The sequence below is a fragment of the Erpetoichthys calabaricus genome, chromosome 6, assembly GCF_900747795.2.
Source record: "Erpetoichthys calabaricus chromosome 6, fErpCal1.3, whole genome shotgun sequence".
In the NCBI taxonomy this organism is placed as follows: domain Eukaryota; kingdom Metazoa; phylum Chordata; class Cladistia; order Polypteriformes; family Polypteridae; genus Erpetoichthys; species Erpetoichthys calabaricus.
The window spans coordinates 59,735,080-59,756,704 of NC_041399.2; positions in this window are offsets into that span (position 1 = coordinate 59,735,080).

Sequence of the window (21,625 nt, forward strand, 5' to 3'; positions counted from 1 at the left end):
AAGCTTTTGTGGCCAAATCTGCCTCGCTGATTCTTTCCTTCTCCACTCCTTGTCCATTAAAGTTCTTCTCCTCCTCCTTGACCTTCCTTCTCTCTCCTCACTTTCCCTTCTCTTTCCCAGTAGACGTTTCTAATGACTGCTCCATTTCAGTTATATTACTATTTGCTTCTCACTGGAAATCTCCAGGCATCCTCTCCCCTGTAGTCTTTCTTAACTCTCCATGTCCTGGATCAACAACTTGTTCAGCTCTGCTATCCAAAACTGGCTTCATGTTATTTAGTTAGTCAAGAGCTGGTTGGGGGGGACGGGCTGTTCTGTGACGTGGTCCATCCTGTCTACCCTTTTTTACTTTTTTTTCCCTCTTGTGCTGCATGCTGTTCTGCACTGGGTGTATGTACCAGATCTCCCATTGACTTTTTTTTTTTTTTTGCTTTCCTTTTTTTGTTCCTGCTTGCTTTTTATTGATATCTTAGGATATCTCACTGGTGGATGGGAGTTTGTTATTGAACATTCCCAAAATCATTTATTTAATATGCTCCTTTTTATATTATTACAGTGATAAAAATTTGATCACAAAACATTTTTATTAGTTGATGCAGTGTTTTATTCTTTCAAAGCTGCTAATGTGCGTTTAACATTGTTAGGGAAAATACAAAGAACAGTCATGTCCAAGAATAAAGAACAGTCAGAAATTATAAAAATCACATTTGTCCTTCTCTGCCAAAAGAATTAGAACAATTACAGTTGCATATCACTCCAGTAAATCCACAGAAAATGCCTCACATTGATCCTTCCTACAGTACATTTCACAACAAAGGAGGGAATCATGTGAGAATGCTATTTATAGACTATGGTTCTGCATTTAACACAATAAAGCCCTCTAATCTTATCACCAATTTCAGGGGCCTGCATCTAAACACTTCATTGTGCATCTGGGTTTGTAACTTCCTGACAAGCAGACCCTGGATGGTTCAAGTGGGTGGCCATAATTCATCATCCCTCACTCTCAACACAGAGACTCCACAGGGTTGTGTTCTGAGACCTCTGCTGTATTTCCTCTGAACATATTGGTATCATCATTGTTAACACAGATGTGGTAGGCTTGAAATCTAATAACAACGAGCAGGCTTACCTGGATGAAGTGGAGAGTCAGTCACATTAGCAACAGGACTACCGTCTACTTCTGAATGTCAGTAAGGCAAAGTAGATGAGAGTCACTATCACCTCCTCAGTATAAACAGCTCTCAGGTGGGATGTTCAGATACCTCTGTGTCCACATCACAGAGGACCTTACCTGGTCGACTAAATCAACACCTAGGTGAGGAGGTCATGACAACATATTTACCACCTCAGACACTTCAGGGATTTCAGGCTGAGTTCCCAATTACATCTATACATCCATCATGGAAAGTATCTTGACAGGATGTTACTGCCTAGTTTGGAAACAGCAAACAGCAGGACTGCAAGACATCACTGAGTGTGCACTCCCAAACTTCCAGGACATCTACAACAAGAAATGTCAGACCAGGGCAAAAAAAAGTGATATCAGCCATCCCAAAAACAACCTCTTCTCTTTTTTGTGGTCAGGTAAATGGTACCGCTAGCTGAAGACCAGCTCAATGAGACTGAGGTGGAGCTTTTTTCTGCAACAATAGCTAAGTTTCCATCCAGTTTTTTGTGACGTTTTGTTATCGACAAACAGAATATACATAAAAAAAATGTGCGAAATTTGCTGTCTCCAGCCTGTTTCCATCCAACTGGCTTTTTATCGATAAAATGGTGTGCGTGATGACGTCATCCCCCCCCCAAAATGAACTGTCGCATAACTTTTGTTGTATCGCGAAAAAAATCTGCCCTTGAGCCGTTTCCATACATAATTTTGTGTATGTCGCAAATTATCTACCTTTTGTTTTCCACGTTACACCCCCTCCACTAAACAAAGAAACAAAGAAATGGAGAGATTATTCAGACCAGCTTACTGTTATTTCAGTTTCACAAATAATTGGAATTGTACATAATATCCGAAGACGACAGCAGAATGAAGCAGTTGCTTGTCTGAATAGCCCTAGAGCTCGAAGAAAGTACCCCAGTGTGACGAAACCCACGGGTATGGGAGAGACGACGGAATAAGACCTTCTGGGAGGAGGTGGTGGAGAGACACTTAACAGAAAATCTCTGGCTGCAACATTTTATAATGACACGGCCGACGTTTGAGATGTTGTGTGGATTCATCAGTCCTGATGTTGCGCCCATCACAGGTTGCCACCGACCACCGGTTCCAACCCAAAAGCGGATTGCCATCGCCCTTTACAAGCTGGCAACCTGCGCCGAGTATAGAGTAGTTGGAGAAACTTTCGGGGTTAGTAAAACTACCGTCCATCGATGTGTATATGCTGTGTGCACCGCTATTAAAGAAAAATGAATGCGGCGTTATATCAGACTTCCGACTGTAGCGGAGGCCAATGAAATTGCATACCGCAATTCCTTGGTGCATCTTGTGCCACAGATTTACGGTGCGCTGGATGGCACGCATGTGCCTATTCTTCCCCCGACGGAAGGCTACCGCAATTACATTAATCGCAAAGGGTGGCCATCTATTGTTCTCCAGGCCCTTGTTGATGACAGGTGCATGATACGAGACATTTGCGTTGGCACTCCTGGAAGTGCCCATGATGCAGCTGTGTTTGCAGCATCGGATCTGTACAGGTGAGCCTACCTTTCAACATCCCTTCACAGTGCGATAACAACTGAATTAACCTGCTTACCTTAAGGTTTTTAATTAAAACTGAAATTTGAATTAATACAAAATAACAACGTTTAATCAAAAAAAAAACTCTCTTCATCAGACCATGCGAACCGCTCCGCCATTCTCGTTTTGATTGCACGTGATGAAAATGTGACACATTTATTTGCGTTAAAGCCCTTTTTTCCGACAAAAACTGTTTCCAATGTAGTTTTTGCGACATCTGAAGTATCGATATGGAATTTATGCGCTAAAGTTAAACGGAAAAATATTATGTCGACATGTACAACATTTTAGCGATAATTAGCATTTCCATCAGCTATATCGGTAAAAAAATTTGAAGCGCTAAATATTTTTTCGCAAAAACTCCTTGGATGGAAACCTGGCTAATGTCTGCATCTTGAATGAGGAAAGTGTCTAGAACTACATGATGACCAATTGTTAAATCTCTTATGTTGTTATTTAAGTTGTTAAGTTATTTATTTATTTATTGTTTATCACATATTGTATAATTCTATTATAATGAAATCTGTTTCACTAATTCAAAATAATGATTGTTACTGATATTTTCAAAGTCATGTATTTTTAAGTCATGTATTGTTGCTATTGTCCTTAATATTCTTCTTGAATGTCTTGGAGTTTAGCCACTAAGCATTTCACTACATACTGTACTGGATGTATAATGTATACTGTATGTGACAAATAAAATTTAACTTGACTTAAGTCACCGTTACAAATGAATTCAAAAACGGATATCCTTTATTTACACCAAGTTGGTGGAGCCACCATTTTCTCTTGTTCAGTGTAACTTGGCAGAATAAAAAGATAAAACGATTATCAAAAGTAGAGCAGATTAATTAATTTATCATTTTCAAATCATTTCAAGTTACCCCATTCAGCACACAGTTAAATGGCATTGTCACAAGAACGACAAAAAGGTTTGGGGCAGCCACCCATATAAAATGCTCTGGCTGCAAAAGGTTAAATATTGTGAGATGTTCACAAGTCAGAGTCCAAAACAGAACTGATGGTATGGAAGCAAGATGGCGGCTTGAAAGGCCAGTACAGGAAGTGACGTCATCGGGACCAGAACCGGAAGTGATGTCATCATTAGCACCAAACCTGGAAGTGGCGTCTTCAATGGCGCCAGTTGCGGAAGTGATGTCATCAATGGCACCGATACTGGTAGTGATGTCATCAATGGTGTCGGAACCTAGCAGGATTTCCCATGGATGTTCTGTAGAGGATTGAGAGACAGAGTTAGTGCAGTTCGCCACCCCCTGGTCTGGTGTGGTACTACTATTATTCAGTCCTCTAGCTGCCTCCCAATTGCACATGTGTGACAGTATATTCTAGTCAAATCCCTAAAGTCCCAAATTGGTTAAACATATTAAAAGTCTTAGGTAAATATCTTGTTTATAGAATAAGGCTTGTTATAAGTAAATCATTTTCAGAGAACAAAATAAAGAAATAAAAAGGTAAAATATAATGTGATCTCGTTCATGACTTAATGTCCTGGTACAAATGAAGTCAGGATGTTCAGGTTTAACAAGCAGGTGCGGTTTGAATAATCTGAAGCATTTTTACAATCCATTTAGCAAATTTATACCTTTAAAAACATAATATAATATTTTCAGATCTCCGTCCATTTCAGGATCAGGGAGCTTAGTCCCTGTCCTTGTATTATTAAGCACAAAACAAGAATTACTTCACTGCAGTGCCCACTCAAGCACATTCCCACAAGGTCATTGTGGAAACGCCAGATAACCTACCTAGCATGCAACTCTAGCAGGGCTAACCTGTGTGCCACCTTAAATTATGCTTTATGATAACATAATAGATATATTAACACATGTTTATGAGAGGCTGTTCGTAAGAAATCGGTCATCTCTGACATGCACCTCTTCTAAATGCAAATGACAGCACATATCAAAAATAGCTCACTGATAACATAACCAAATTAATTTTACAAATACCAATGTGGCATCTGTGATAAAAATAGCAATGTGCAGCAGCATACTCAGTAGTGCCAAGGGCAAAGAAAAAGAGATTTTCAACTGCTAGCTTCAGCACTTTTAGGAGTTTTCACTTTCGCAGTTCAGCACAGCTTAGGATAATGCTTAATGAAATATAAAGTGTAAGTACCTGCATGAGAGAGAAACAAAGACATTTACTGGCTAAACATAGTAATATTTTCATTTTATTATTTTTTATTTGAACTGTCACTTTGTTTAAATTACAGTCTATCATATTGACTTTTGCTTCTGCATTAATTTCTGACAGGTGAATATACTGTTTTCTTGCAGAATTCATTGAATGTTTAACAGTACAGTGTATGATGGAAATTGTAATCTATTGGAAACAGTTTTTCTGTTCTGACGAAGTTAATTTAAGTTTTGGCTCTGTTTCCTTTATCTGAGAGACATGTGAAATGTTTATGGAATGTGTTACATTTTTACAATGTGATTTTGTGACCTACCACACTGAGTTAAATTAATTCTGCCATTCAAAACCCCAGCAACTAATGCTTGACTATACAAATGCTAAAGATTTACTACATGTATCAGTTTTGTATTAAATAATGAAAATGCACTTCACACTAAGCAGAAGACAGAAAAGTAGAGCGCTCAGTTGTTTTCTTCTACCAAAGAAAAGTTTAAAATTGTTTGGATTGAGAAACTGATAACCCCTGACCTGTACCTACTGGTGAGTAGTTGCAGACTTGGGAATGCTTTAAGATTGATAAGATTGTTTAGGAAATAGTTACAAAAAAAAATCTAAGGAGAAAAAGTAGTCTTATATGTTGATAATTGCTGTGCAACAGTAGAACTGTTCCATATGTTGTCTTGTGTTAAGCTTAATGAATGCAACCCATCCCACTGTCAATGATCATTGGGACAACATAGTTTGATTTATTGCATTCCACAAAACAATAAAAATATCTCTCTACAGCAAAAGTATTATGTCTACAATTAATCTTATCAAATCATTGCTGGGGTAAGCTCCCGCCTCCCACAACCCTTCTCAAAAAATGGTATGGTATGAATAATTTCTTCCTAAATTGTCTTATTTAAAGCAAATGTTCCAAGTAGGGATGAGCAGAACAATCTGCATATAATTTCTTAAAACTGGCACTAAATTGAAATTCACAGGTACTTTTGTAGTTCACGAAATGCCAAACTCACTAAAAGGTTTTTTGGGAAATTTAAAGTTTTTCTGGGGTGAAAAATAAGGTGCATTGCACTTAAAACCCTGTATACATTTGTTCTTTTATACAGCGGCATAATACATGTAATCTGTAACACAGATCAATTCTGTTTTGATTCATATTTGCAAAACTGAACTCCACGTCCAGATTGCTTCAAAATTTGCTAATATTCTAAACATCTGCCCGAATGTAATTCTTACCTAAATAACATTAATACTGTAAATAGTAAAGTGGAAAATTAAATTAAGAAATCCTCCAGCACTATTACACCTTGAAGACCCAAAGAGTGTCTGATTTAAATTGTTTCAGTGGTAGATTACTGCCCCTTTCGTGGTTAGTTCCTGCTCTGTACTCGGTGAAAGACTCTGACTCCTCATGATGCTGAATTGAAATATGGATGGATACACTGCAGTATATTTGTAAATGGGAGCAGTTCTCTGATCTTGTCAATGAAAGTGCACTGTTTATTACTAACCTAGAATAAACTGAATTTAGATGGGTGGTTGTGGTGTTAATTATAAACTGTACTATTGCATTCTTCATTGCATACTGCCAAATAGAATTCTAGTATTTTATCATACTGAAGTTCTGCCCCAGAAAAAAAGAAATTACAAAATTGAAATTGAATTTGATTACAGAAATCCCTTTGAGGAAGTTCATACATACTTGACCAGCATACATTTTCAAACTACTTCATTCAGGGGTGCAAGGATCCAGAGCCCATCCTCAGAAGACTAGACACAAAGCAGGAAACAAACCTGTACAGGAACCAAGCCCATCACAGGCCATTTAAAAATGTAACCTTTCCCAAGTTGAAACATTTCACAGATTATTTTCACATACAAGAGAAATGTTGAACACCAGCAGTGCAAATGAATTATTTGCAGCATTCAGCCATATTTCCCTATTCTGAAATTACTAGCAAAGGTAAGAGCAGAAAATAATGGGCCGATGATGCCATCTACTGGATTAAATAAAAACAGTTTTGTAAAAGGAATTTTGATGTTTGTTGGTTTGGCCTTTGTACAAAAACATGTACTTGAGAAAAAAAAGGGGGATTCATGAATTTCATAACATATAATTAAAGTAGGTAAAAAAAAGAGGAGATCAGTCTAAAGTTACAGCATTTTAAAGATACCTTATTATTTATTCCATTATTTTCAATATAAACTTAATTTTTCTGTAGCTTCTTTTAAAGACATTTTGCTTTAGAGAATAACTAATTTCAGTTTTATTTCAGAAATAATGAATAATAATCTTCTCATCTTCTCAAAATGCTTTTTCTGATGAGGGTTGCAGTGGCAGCAGGCCAAGCAGGTCATCCCAAACCACCATGTCACCAGCTACAGATTCTAGCTTTTCTTGGACAATTCACCCAGGCATTCCCAAGCAGATCAAGAGATGTAATCCCTCTAGCATGTCCTGTGTCTTCTACAGGGTCTTCATCCAGCGGTATATGCCCAGAGCAGCTTGGGCAGCCCACATACTCTGGCTGGGTGCATCTGCAGAACAGCTGATGCAGCTTTATCATTTTTAGATCTTGTGCACCTTTCTTCAATCACTTGAGGACAAGATTCCGAGATATCAACACTCCTCCACTAAGGGTCCCAACAGCCACATGGAGAGAGCAATCCATTCTTTCGTGACAGAGAAAAATCACATCAGACTTTGAAATGCTGATCCTCACTTCAGCGGCTTCACACACAAGAGCATATCACTGAGTGTAAAGTCAGATGAGGCAAAGAAGACAACATTGTCTACATAAAGTAGTGATAAAGCATAAAGTTACCCCTAGCCTTACCAACTCAACACCCTCACATCCTCAGCTACACTTTCATATCCATGAAAACCACAAATAAGAGTTGTGACAAGACAAAGCCTTCATGGAGGCCAACACTCACAGTGAACAAATTGACATAACGTCAAATATTTGGACATGCATTTCACTTCATTCATATAGGGAATGTATTACACACCACTGTTGCCCACAATTCCATTATTCCTGCAGCATCTTCAACATTAAATGCCAGGAGACAATGTCATATGCTTTTTCCACATTTTCAAAACACGTGTAGAATGGGTTATCATACTCCCATGCACCCTCCAGAAACTATACCAGGAAGAAGATTTAGTCCACTGTTCTACAGCAAGGACAGAATCAACATCATTCCTCCTTTATTTTAGGGCAGCAATCGAAGAGTGTCTCCTTCTCCCCAATACCCTGGCATAGGCATTTCCTGGGATGCTGAGGAGTGTGATTCCTCTGTAATTGGAACGCACCCTCTGGTCCTCTGATATGAGGCCCACCATACCTGTCTGTCAGTCCAAAGGTGCTTTACCCGCTTTCTGTGCAACACTGAGTAGACATGTTAACTATGCTAAATTACCAATGTCCAGTCCTTCAGCATCTCCAGCCAGATCTCATATAGCCCAGCAACCTCACCACTATGACACCTTAGGGATGCTCAGAGCCAACTCATCTGGAGCTTTTCGCTCCTGGTAGGGTCTACCTTGGCGAAGAGGTTTAAGCTGAGAGATGAGACAAAGAACAGTCTACAAAAACCTTCATGATGGTACAAAATGGAAATCAGCATCTCCTGTCCAAGTTATGGTTAATGGAACCATACCTAAAGGTGGCATTTACCGGCAACCAACTGCTGGTCTGGCAACCCACATAACCCAGCCAAGCTCAGTCTGAAATAACGATATGGTTCCACCTTGTGGGCCAAAGGAAAGGGAAAGGACCTAGACAGACTAATAATAATTGTATTATATGAGGTGAGATGCAAAAATAACCGGACTGGGCTTGGGGATTTCCTGAAAAACTGTCTGGAGGTCGGCCAAATGTAAATTATAGAACTACATCCCCTCCTACACGCCCTCTCAAACCACCGACCGGATAGGTATATCCTGTAAATAGCCCAGTCAGTATTTGCCCAACAATCGCTACACGAGTTGCTGCAATAATGTTGGGTGAAAAAATCGAACGGCCACTCAACATTTTCTCCTTTTCGTAAAGCAGTTTTTGACTGACAAAAACATTCCTGTCCTCGATCATCCTCCCTATTCGCCCGATTTAGCTCCCTGTGATTTTTACTTGTTCCCAAAAATCAAAAGGGACCTGAAGGGAACACATTTTTCTTCAATGGATGAAGTGAAGACAAAAATGGGCAAGCCTGTTGACGAACCTCAAGAAAGATGACTTCCAGCACTGTTTCAATTAATGGAAGATACGTATGGAGCGGTGTAGAGATTGGGAGGGGGAGTATATAGAAGGTGACAATGTTTAGAATGCTGAAATAAATCAGTAAATATTTTTTTTTACCAATCTGGTTATTTTTGTGTCTCACCTCATATTATATTATATTATATTATATTATATTATATTATATTATATTATATTATATTATATTATACTAGCCAACCCACAGTTGTCCAAATGGGGTGGGTTTGAGGATACGACTGTCAGTGAATGAAAAGATGGAACTCTGGAGAGAGCAACATACAATTGTCCGTGACTGAACACTGGTTTTGGCAGATACAGGCGTATTGTTTTGAAAGTTTGTCCCTGTGCCTTATTAATTGTCATTGCAAAGGCCAATCTAACAGGAAATTGTCTGCGTGTAAAAGTAAAAGGCAAATTTGAATCTGATGGGGTCAGGGATATCCGGGGAATAAGGACAGTTTGTGAGGTAGGAGCTGCGATAGTTTTACACTCCAGTACATTGCGGTGAATGCTGGTAACGGTCAGTCTAGTGCCATTACATAGACTTCTTGCTGGCATGAGGTTTCTGAGAAGCATGATGACTGAACCAATTTTAGTTTTGAGTTTATGCGGGGGCATGCCAATGGGAGTAAGAACTGTTAAGAAATACTTCGGGGAATGAAACTTGATCTGCGGGATCGTCTGTGACGATGGAGTCAACGCTGGTGAAAGTTACTTCATCGGTAGGGGTAAGTTTCAGTACTTGTTCATTAAGGTGTAGCGAGTCTTCGTTGGTGACGCTTAATATAGCTCGCGTACTGAGTTGTTCCAGAGTCACACTTGAGAAGTCGATGTCGCCATATAGTTGTTGAACGGGATCAGAATTAAAGGAAAACAATGTGAAGGTAATGGACGTGGGAGGAGGGTTAGAGTTGGCGGGCGGGGCTCTGTCTTGCGTATCCCATGACGCGGGAGGAGGGTTAGAGTTGGCGGGCGTGGCTCTGTCTTGTGTGCGTCTTACTTGCCATTGACTTAGTGAATTATAATCTATATATATAGATTATATTATATTATATTATATTATATTATATTATATTATATTATATTATATTATATTATATTATATTATATTAATTAATGAATTCAACAGACTCTCTGCAGTCCATAATACCTACGATGTCATTCTCGATATGCGCATTAGAAGGTGTTTTTCATATGTACTAAAAAATGCATTGCATGTTTCATTCTAATACATGAAATATGCAACTGACACTATAGCCTAATAAAGGAAATTGTAAATGGAAAAAAATTAAGAGGAAGGACTAGTCCTTTTGGGGCTCTTTGACTGTCACACAAATGCAAGTAGCTGATGTTATGATTGCAGGGCCTCACTCGGGTCTTGGGAGCCCAATGTAAAAACCTTTCGAGCTGTTAATATACTGTTATTTGATTACACAATTTATTCCTGCTGTCATTTTGCTACATTGATGAGGACAGATCACCAGAATGTTTAATGGACACAAATGAGTTTAATATTGACTCTACCATTTTTCTTATTTTCAATTTCAAATTTCCTTTGTTAAGTTACAGTGCCAGTGTGTCTGTTACCTCTGCTAATGTTTGCGATGTGCCATCTGTTGGAATGATAAATGCAATACATTTTATTACTATATGCATTACACAATACATTCCAATAGATGGTGCATCGCAAACATCAACTCTGAACACATGGAAAAGAGTGAAACAGAAATTGACATATCAACATATGTATTAAAATGTTGATGATTGTCTGTCTGTCATGCAAAAACCTGCAAACCACTAGGCCTTAAACCTTGATCTTGGCTTCAGTTAAGAGCTTATTTGAAAAACAGGCAATTCAACACAACAAAGCTCACCAGTCCTATCAACTTAATTCCTCCAAAATAACATCTAGTCAAGTTTTGAAAGTCCTTAAAATCCTACTGCTTACCACACTACTTGGTAACTAATTCAATATGTACAATATATGGCTCTCCTTCTGAAGACAAACTTCCTAATGTTTGCATGAAATTCACCCTTAACGAGTTTCCAACTGTGTCCCCATGTTCTTGATGAACTCATTTTAAAGTAACAGTCTTGATCCACCATGCTAATTTCTTTCTTTATTTTAAACACTTCAATCACGTCACCACTTAATCGCCTTTTGCTTAAACTCAAAACATGTTCATAGCATTATAGGTTCCATTTATCATATTTTTTGTAAAATCACCTCTTGTTTAAGACATTTTAAATATCAACATAAAAAGAAAAAAATATATAAAATGAGAAGCCTCCTATAAAGTGTGCTATTTTGAGCTGCATTATTTTAATAAGGCCAGATATTCCCAGCAGATTCCATTAATAATTAGTATGTAATTAATAACCGCTGTGAGTGCACTGTCACTGGCTGAGCTTAATTAGATAGTTTCTTCTGTAGACGCCTCAGTGGTTGTACCTTTAAGCCCCTCACCAGACCTCATGTTGACTTCATTGTACATTTTCCCTTAATGACAATTGCCAACCTTTCCTACATTTATCATATTCTGTATCAAATGTGGCACTTGGACAACTTTGAATAAAAGATTAAAGAAGCACAGTGATGTCACAGCTGAGTGCTCTGAATTTTCACTTCTTGCTTCTATCACTGTATAGGCTGGGCATTTGAATTCCTTTTTTTCAGTTCATTTATCTCTGCTGACATACCCTGAATACATCAAGCCTGAAAGTCAGCAGAGGTAGGCACTGCAGCTTTACGACTGCCCTTTCACCTATTCTACAATGTCATTTAAATGGCTTTCGTTAGTTTATGCAGTAATTTATATCTGAAATTATTTTAATTTACTTTTGGACCATGTAATACAAGTACTTAAATGTGTTTACTTAAATCTGTCATTGAGAAATCAGAAACCCTTGACTTCCACCTCTTGTAAATGCAAATGGTAAAAGTATATTCAAAAATTGCTCCTTGATGGCAAAGCAAACACCACTTTACAAATGCTAATGTTGCATTTGTGATAAAAACAGCACGTTTACTTCTGTAACATTCATAGTTAACTGCATATTCAATCATTCCAAGGGCAGAAAGAAAGAGATTTTCAATCGCTGACTTCAGCATTTTTAGGCTAGTCCAGGCATACAGCTTGAGACGGTATCTAATATTACATTGCCTAAAAGTAGAAAATAATCAAATTTTCTTTGAATAGTACAGTACTTTTCAGAGTTTGGTTAAGTATTTATTAATGTTATTCTAAAATAGATCTTCCGGGCTTCTGCTTATGTTTCTTTTTATTTCGGGTGTTTTCCTTGATAGGAGGAACTATGATAAAATGGACCTTTGGTATCAAATGGCTCTCTGCATGGGGTATGGGTAGGGTTCAAGTGATATGTCACATTGATTGGACTGTTTGTTTCATTATAGTATTGTGTTTGTTTTGTTATAATAGGATAATATGACAGAGAAATGAAAGAAGATGTCAAATAAAACAGCATTCATAATATCCAGAGAGACACAATATTCTACATGCTGTAAATAATAGGGACGAACAAGGCTTTCACAGATTGGCAAATATGATGTGCTGACGATTATTATTTTCATTTAAACATTCACTTTGAATTTTTTAGTCACAATCAAATATAACTATTTCAGTGCTAATTCCTGAAATATGAATATTTAAAAAGAGAAGATCACTTTTAAAAATTATGTGCTGGTTATAAAATTTATTAAGATCTGTAATAAGCAAATGGATTTTATAACCATTCTTCTGATTTGTTTAAAATAACATAACATTCTTAAACTTGCTGCATCCAGGGGCCCTATCCTATAGCATCAGGTACAAGATAGGAACTGGCCCTGGACAAATTGTCAGTCCTTTGTATGGGGTCAAAGACCCAAACCCACACTCATACTGAGTCAATTAGCCTAACTTTGGTATGTTGAAGGAACGACATAGTATCTGGCAGAAGAAAAAACAAAAACACTAAAAAAACATGGAGAATGTGGACAGTCCACACAGACCACACACAGGTGTGGTATTTAAAACCAGGATATGCTTAAGAAAGTGTTTAATGACAAGCCAAGGAGGGCTAGATGCAAAATTAATAAATTTATTTGAGACCCTTATCCCATCCCAAATACAGTATCCAAAAAGTAATTAGAAACATATACTTTCTGAATCAAAAGATATGTAAAATGTTTGCTGAATATACTGTGCATTTAAAAAATGATTTCCTGATACATCTTCATTGACAAATTAATGCAAATGGTACCCCACAAAAATACAAGTTTTAAAGGAATCCTCCACAAAAAATCATATTACTTATATGTTACTTACCCCATGTACTTTGTAGTGGTTGAAAAGAAAAAATAAAATCTTATGTTTTCATAAAGATTGAAAACGGTTATGACTTAATAGAAACCAGGGCTGTACAATGACAATGTGGAAAACGATGTGGAAAACGTCCATGGAAAAAAGACATACAATGCTCACTTTACTCATGTCACTTAATATATATGTGAATTATCCAGTTGTATGCTCAACATGTGTAAAATGCATGCTTTTTTTGCTGAAATATTGTTAAAGAGTTACTTCTGGAATGATCAATGAGCATCATAAAGATGAAATTAAAGCCTCATGGCATTGCCTTCTTGAATTGAAGACCCACCTCTCCCCCTCATTCATCATGTTAAATGGATTTAAATGGATGTGCAGCATTGTTCATAATGGCACTCAGTTTTGTTTTAATTCTCTCCTTCGCTACTACCTCCAGGGGCCCAGAGTGGATCCTATAACTGACCTTGCCTTTTTAATTAGTTTATTGATTTGGTGGGCTCTCTTGAAGTGATGTTACCAGCCCAGCACACCACAGCATAGAAAATCATGCTGACCATCACAGAGTGGTAGAAGATGTGATTCTGTTATCTATATCAGGGGTCCTCAATCACAGTCCTGGAGGGCCGCAGTGGCTTCATGTTTTTGCTCCAATCCAACTGCTTAATAAGAAGCACTTATTGCTCAAGTAACACGTTAAGATTTTGAACTCTTATTGCTTATTTTAGCCTTAAACAGCCGTATTCTTGGTTTTTAATTGCTCCTAATTAGCAATAACATGCAAATGACAAAAGAGACCAGCATTTCTCCATTTAGCTTGTTACCATTTACACCTATGTGTATTTATCATGCACTATTGGGTTAAATTAAATACTTGGAAGGAAATTGAAGAGGAAAAAGTGAAGGAATAAGAATTACTCATCCATTTTAGCCTTCAAATCATTTAGATGATATCCTTAGAAAGGGAAAGAAAATCTAGGATATGAGAATTACCTGACATAACAGAGTTAAAGCACTGACAAGCCATGAAATTAAACTATTGGCAAGAATTGCTTTCTAATTAAGCAACCAGGTTAGAACAAAAACCTGCAGCCACTGCGGCCCTCCAGGACTGTGATTGAGGAGCCCTGATCTATATAATAAAGTTTTTCTCTCTTTTCTGTATGAAAACATATGGTTAAAATTGTTTCTCAGTCACTACAAAGTACACTGAGTAAGTAACATAAAAAATGTAATTTTTGTGTGGAGTATTATACCTTTACGCACACTAATCCACAAACAAAAAAGCCCAGAGTCTTGTTTGCACTTGGTCACATTCTTCTGATAACCTTTAATCTGCAGCATTTTGTGAGTAGACAGTGCATAAGAATCCACGAAATCTGATCGTACAATTTTTACCCTCAGTTTCCATTTTACAGATTTTCTGTTCACAATAAATATATTGAAGCAAATATAAATTAACAATTATATATTTATTTTATATAAATAAAATGTAATGTCTATAGTTTATAATTTGTAGTAAGACTAGTGATCAGTCTTAATTAATGTAATAGATTTCCACTCCCATGTATAACAGATTCATAGTACAGCTAAACATTTATGAAATACTTATGGTATACATTCTTTTAGTGAAATGGAGGTTTGCACATTTATAACTTGAATTTTGTTCATCATGACCATGCTAAATACAACTGTTCATTTAGTTGTAGTTAAACTGACATCGGTGTTTCAACATTAAATTAATTTACTGTATTATTTGCTTTCCAGAGCAATAGATGGTTCACATAATGCATTTACAATAATACTATTTGCTGCCTTCTATACGGTTATATTACCATTACCTGAAAAATTATAGCATCTAATGTTAGGAAACCACAGCTTTCTTTTTGCTATTTCATTAAATTTAAAGACATTTGGATTCACTTTAATATATTATTTATGATTGCTTCTCGTTAAGCAAAAACATTAAAGGTACTTTGAAACTTGCTGCATTACAAGAAGAGGTAATTTTTTACATTTTGGCATTTATATTGTCCTCATTTATGAGTATTTTTGGTTGGCGTATGCTTTCCCTGCTGCAATTAAGTGATATAATACAATGAGACTATTGTTAGTGTCAGAAGTTTGATGGCCTGTTCATTCTAAGAAAAAGGCCATTTAAAACCCAAAGTTTTCTCACAAATCACACAAACATATTAATTTCCTTTAAGTAATTTATATCACAGCAACAACATATATTTTTTGAAAAGCCCCACAACATAGCAGGAATGTCTCAATGGCTTTAACAGGCCCTGTTTTTATAACAGTCCCCCAGCCTTGACACCGTAGGAAGACAAGAAAAAAAAAACTCCCAAAAAAAACTCTTGCAGGGATTAAAAAGGGAAGAAATCTTGGGAAAGGCACCTCAGAGAGAGAACCCCTTCCAGGTCAAAAAATGGGTTAAATACAGCACGCAAAATAGAACACAAGTAATTCTCTTCACAGACCAAAGATGGCCAATCTATCATTGCTACCACAGAAATACAATACAACAGTACAAACTACAAGGCTAAATGCAACAATACTGTAGATTAAGCAACTCACTTAATATAGAAGTGTCACATGAGGATACAGATTTGTTAAAATACATCAAAAACAAAGTAGAAACTAATTAACATACATAAGTGAAAACCAACAATATCTGTCAATCATCTAATTGTAGAACCACTGCCAAGTTGTAGAAAAGGAGTCAGACAAGTCCTGGAGACCTCGGCCAACTAGTCACCTCCCCATATTGGCGATTCCATAGCCGAGTCAGTGCTAGGCCAGCCAATCTCATGAAAGGACCCTTATACCTGATGATTCTAGCCTTCCTTAATCTGAGATGACTTTTCCATAGGCAGGCAAACAACTTCAAAATCAATGGCACCAAGTGCCACATGTGAGTACTAAGAAGAGAAACAGAATAGGGGATGGTTATTAAGAGTTTATAAATATCATATTACCAATATTTTTAGTACTAATGACTAACAACAAAGATGCAGTATGCACAGGTAACCAGCTGCTCTACTCAGGGTATGTTAAACTGAAGTAGTGAGTCTTCAGCTGGGATTGAAAAGCTGAGACTGAAGGGGCACCTCTTATAGTAGCAGGAAGACCATTCCATAGCCCTGTAACTAAAGGCTTAACCTCCTACTGTTATTTTATTAATCCTTGCAGCCATAAGAAGACCAGCATCTTTAGATCTTAGTGTCCACTTTACTTTGTAAGTAATGATAAGTTCAAATAAGGAAACATATGTTAAAATAAGGATTTTGAAATCTGCCCTAAACTTAACAGGGAGCCAGTGTATGGATTTCAAAACTGGAGTTATGTATTCGTATTTTCTTGTTCTTGTAATAACACCAAAACATGCATTTAAAATTTTATTTCAAGGACCTCCACCATTTTTTTTTTTAATTTTCAGGGGGTCTGAAGGATTCATATGTGGGTCCAGGACCCATCAATATTTTACTTTTTGCTTTTGTTACATTTCACTATGGTCTTATCCCTGTGGCAGTACATTGACCTTTGTTGTAGCTGTTATGTATTAGTGCTTCTTTTGGAATTATTGATTTTCAACTTTAATCTGCTCTATTCTTATACCATAGGTTTTAAATTATGGATCATGACTCATTTTGTGCTGCAAGTTGCCACCTTTTGGGTTATGCAGGGGTATGATTCACCATTGTTTTCAATGGGAGAGGATCACATGCAGTTTACAAAGTGTATCGTGATGGGATACCGAGGGCTGTTTAAGCAATTGACATTGCTCTGCTTCTGTGATTCTTTAAGGGGCAAGAACTGTTGTCTACAAACCTTCAAGTTGGAACCTACGTCAGAGGCGATTCACAAAGGCGGAGAAACTAGTGGATTTGCTCTCAAAGACACTAAGGGCTCATTTATACTCGTACTTCACGCTCAGAACGTGTACACGCCCGCATCATGGTCGCCATGCGTTCTGAGCGTTCATTTGATGCGTCCTCTGAGCAGGTCCTCAGAAATTAACATGACGTGTGCGCGAGTTGCAGTACCAGCAAAAAGTCGGGGGGCGCAGTGTGCTAAAAGTTGGAATGTGACGTCAAAGTCTCTGTTTAGTATCTACATGTGACAGAAAGTTGCTTTGCGGATCCTACGAGATCGGTGTGCGCGCTTCGATATTTGATAAATGGTTCGATGTGGTGAAGCAAAATGTCGACATACAGATGTATTCATGGTGCTTTTATATTCAAGCGTCGCATATTCCCGATCGTAATGTCACAATACATTTTAAAATTCTCACATACTTTCTTCTGTGCCATCTTTTTTTCTAGGGCTTCCTCTGCTCCTGACAGCAGCGAATTGTCAGCAATAGATCGCCACACTGAGCACATTAAATGTATGATATTCCAACTCTCTGCACATTTAGAATCCTTATATTTATACTTGATATCACTTTCATGATGAAAAGCATTAAAGTATGTATATTACATTTTACAGATACTGTAAATCAGTAATTTCGTTTAATGAATACTGTTTATAATTACACACATGGGGTGACACTGTGGCGGAGCATTAGCGCTGCTGTCTTGCAGGGAGTCACATCGCTGATATTACCTGCCTGGAGTTTACATGTTTTCCTGCTGGGTTTCCTCAGTGTGCTCCAGTTTCCTTCCAAACATATGCAGATTTGGGGATTTGGTGCCGCTAAAAAGACGCTAGTGTATGTGTGTGCTTGTATTCACCTTGCGATGAGCCGAGGCATCATCCAGGGATTGTTTCTCACTCGTGCCCAATGCTTGCTGGAATGGACACATCCCTGGATTTAATCAATAAACATTCTTTTCAGAGATATTGCGGTAAGGTGTCATCGGAATTTAATGGGTGTTCTAGGCAATTCACAACACAGAGAAGCCGAACATGTTCTCACCGTGATAATATGTCGCACTGCCACCTGGCGGATTCCTCCAGATTTACGTAAAGTACGCGCGCAAGTATACATATATGATAATAATATACACTACAACACTTGCGTAGCAGGAGCGTCTGCTGCAGCATGCGTCGCGTCGCGTGAAGTATAACTCCGGCAAGAGGGCAAGATTGGGCGACGAAAAGTAAGTTTAAGAAATAATGCTTGAAATTATTCTCTTGTATTGTATACTGGGACTTGGCTGCCAGGGAATACCTTTAAGGCAGTTCCTTTTTGCTGAAAAATATATTCATTGATAAAGTTTCTTCACTTAGAATTGTCTCTTAAAGCCAGAGTTTTCACGGTCTCTCCCCCTTGTATATAGAGAATATTTTGAGAATTTAAAGAGTACAGTATTTTGAATATTAAAAGCCATTTTCTCCAATTTGGGTCTCATCAGGCCAAAGCTGATAGGTGGCTGTTGGGGGCAAAAATGTCAGAGGTGAGCCTCTTCTGGGCTGCAGACATACGATCCTGAATTGTGAAGGCCTCAAACCCTTTTGTTATGTCTGCTACTGAAATTTCTTTCCTGCTTGTTTATTTGATACTTACTGTTCTTTTGTTTATTATTGCCTCTGATTTTGGTCAATGAAACAATGATAATTTAGCCCTTCACCTGGGATTTGTAGAGATAACAGTGGCTGGCCTTTTGTTACAATTACATTTGATAATCAATATGTGTTTATTTTGAAAGCAGCAAGATCCAACCATAATGCATGACAACAATTACTAAAACAAGAAAGAGAAATAAGTGTAGCCTTATCTCCAGTGTCTTTGATGGCCAACAACAGTATCAATGATGGCTGAAGTCTATAACCTGGAATTATTAGCTGGTTGATTAGAACGATTTACAAGCAGTCCTTTCAAAAATATGAAAAATAAGGATTTATGATACACACTTAACCATAAGGACAAAAATGTCTTTAGCTAGAGAACGGACCTTGTATTAATATGAGCCACATCCCTTGCTCTAGAGCAGTGGTTTCCAACTTTCAAATTCCTGTCCTTCCTTTTCTTTCTCCAAGTAACCAATCGCCACATAATCAGCTCTGGAATAGATGTAAATCCATCTGTAAGCTGAGAACGCTGATTCTTCAAAACTTTTAAGGAACATTGAAACATCTTCGTAGTACATGTTTAATTATTATATCCATCTATCCTTCCAGTGTCATGCCACCCCCAGCAAGAATACAGCGTGAGGCAGGAACAAGCTCCTTACTAGCGCTGCAACACTGTGTCCTCAGATGTTTAATTATTAAGAAATATAGGTTATTTAAATGAAGTTAACAGTTTATCTGTATAATGTAATAAAAATAATTTGCTGCATTTCGTCTTAAAAATGATATTATCATCATAATGTAAATAAGCGCTTTATAAAATGGCTCTGGTTGTGCAATATTTTAATTGTATCGCAAGTTTACAGTGTGGTACTTGTACTTATAAGTACAAACAGTTCTACAAGGAGTACTTGATGGAATGATTGATTGTATATATAATCATTGGGATGAAACTGTTACTGAACCACGAGGTCTGTACAGGAAAGGCTCTGAAGCATTTGCCGTATGGCAGCAGTTCAAATAGACAACATGGCTGAGGCAGCGTATGCTTGATGCTGTATAGCGATAATTCTCTTTCTGATCAGCTGCTGTTGAGCTGTGATTCCACACTCAGATACAGTGGGATAAATGCTTGAGAGTAACAATGCTACAGCAGCTATGGTATTTGGAATAGTTTGGCCATTCCGTGGACCATTATATTTTTACAGGTTAATTACAATCAGATGCCTTAAACTAATAAACAATATCTGGTTAATTTCAGTGAATTTATAAAGCTGTGTCTGGGAAGTGCATCTAAAAAAGAAAGGGAAAGCACTGCTTTGACGCTGGGTGCCGCCAGTTAGCAAAACTGGGAGGAGAACTTGCGTACACCAAGTATTTAGAAAATGTGCGTGGCTTTACAGCAAGTTTAGGATTTATACATTGCGATTTGAGCATGGAAATGGGAGTATGCAACATTTTTGTGCGTACACACCGTTTATACATGAGGCCCCTGGTCTGTTGCAAAAATTTTGCTGACAACAACAAATTGACACCCCTGAGTTAAGCAATGATCTTCTAACTTCAGTATTACATCCAATAGTGACTCATTATATTCTAAGGGTTTTTTTTCATGGCTCCAAAATCCATACTAACCCCTACTTTCTCTGATATTCTCTTTCCGGTTTTCTGTGGTGGCGATCTGTGCCATCACCACCTCATCAAAGCACCATGCAGTCCCTACATTGTTCGATTGAAGTTCAGAGGTCCACATGACCATCATCGTCTAATTATTCTATGTGAAGTCTGACAACCATGAGGACTGATTTAGATCATGTATGTTCATCTAGAATGCCCGATGGGGGCTGGACGGTCTCATGGCCTTGGAACCCCTGCAGATTTTGTTTTTTTCTCCAGCCCTCTGGAATTTTTTTTTTGTTTTTTTCTCTCCTCCTTACTTTATTCTTTGTTGAACTGCTCTCGATGTACAAATAATATATACTGTATATATATATATATATATATATATATATATATATATATATATAGTTTGATTAACTAAACTTAACTTCTGGGCCCTGCTATTAGGATTGTAGCAGCAATTTCATTTGCTGAATATGAAATGATTCTGCATGTTTTTATAAATGCATGTGCATCTGATGACTTTGAAGTGTGGCTGAATTATTCACACCAAACAAACAAGAAACGTGGTATGTTGGTACAGTAGATAATACTGATGCTTCAGAGCTCCAAGAGACTGTGGTTCAATCCCATTCTGGTCACTGGCTTTGTGGAGCTTGTACATTCTGTCCATTTCTTTCTAGGTACTTCCTACTACCCACACTATGCGGACTGAGTCTATATTGACTAAGTGTGAGTAAGTATCCCCTTTGCTGCACTGCAATCCCATACAGAGATTGTTTCTGCCTAGTTTTAGGATAGGTTCCAGCTCTTTGTAACAAATTAAGTTGTTTCAATAAATGAATTGAATTAAAGAAAAAAAATGAGACCCATATTATCGGAAGACTTTATTTTCTTGATATTCAATTAGCATTATTCTCTTTTGCGACACAATAACCTTTCTAAACTTTACCATCATTAATCTTTAATTTTATTATGAA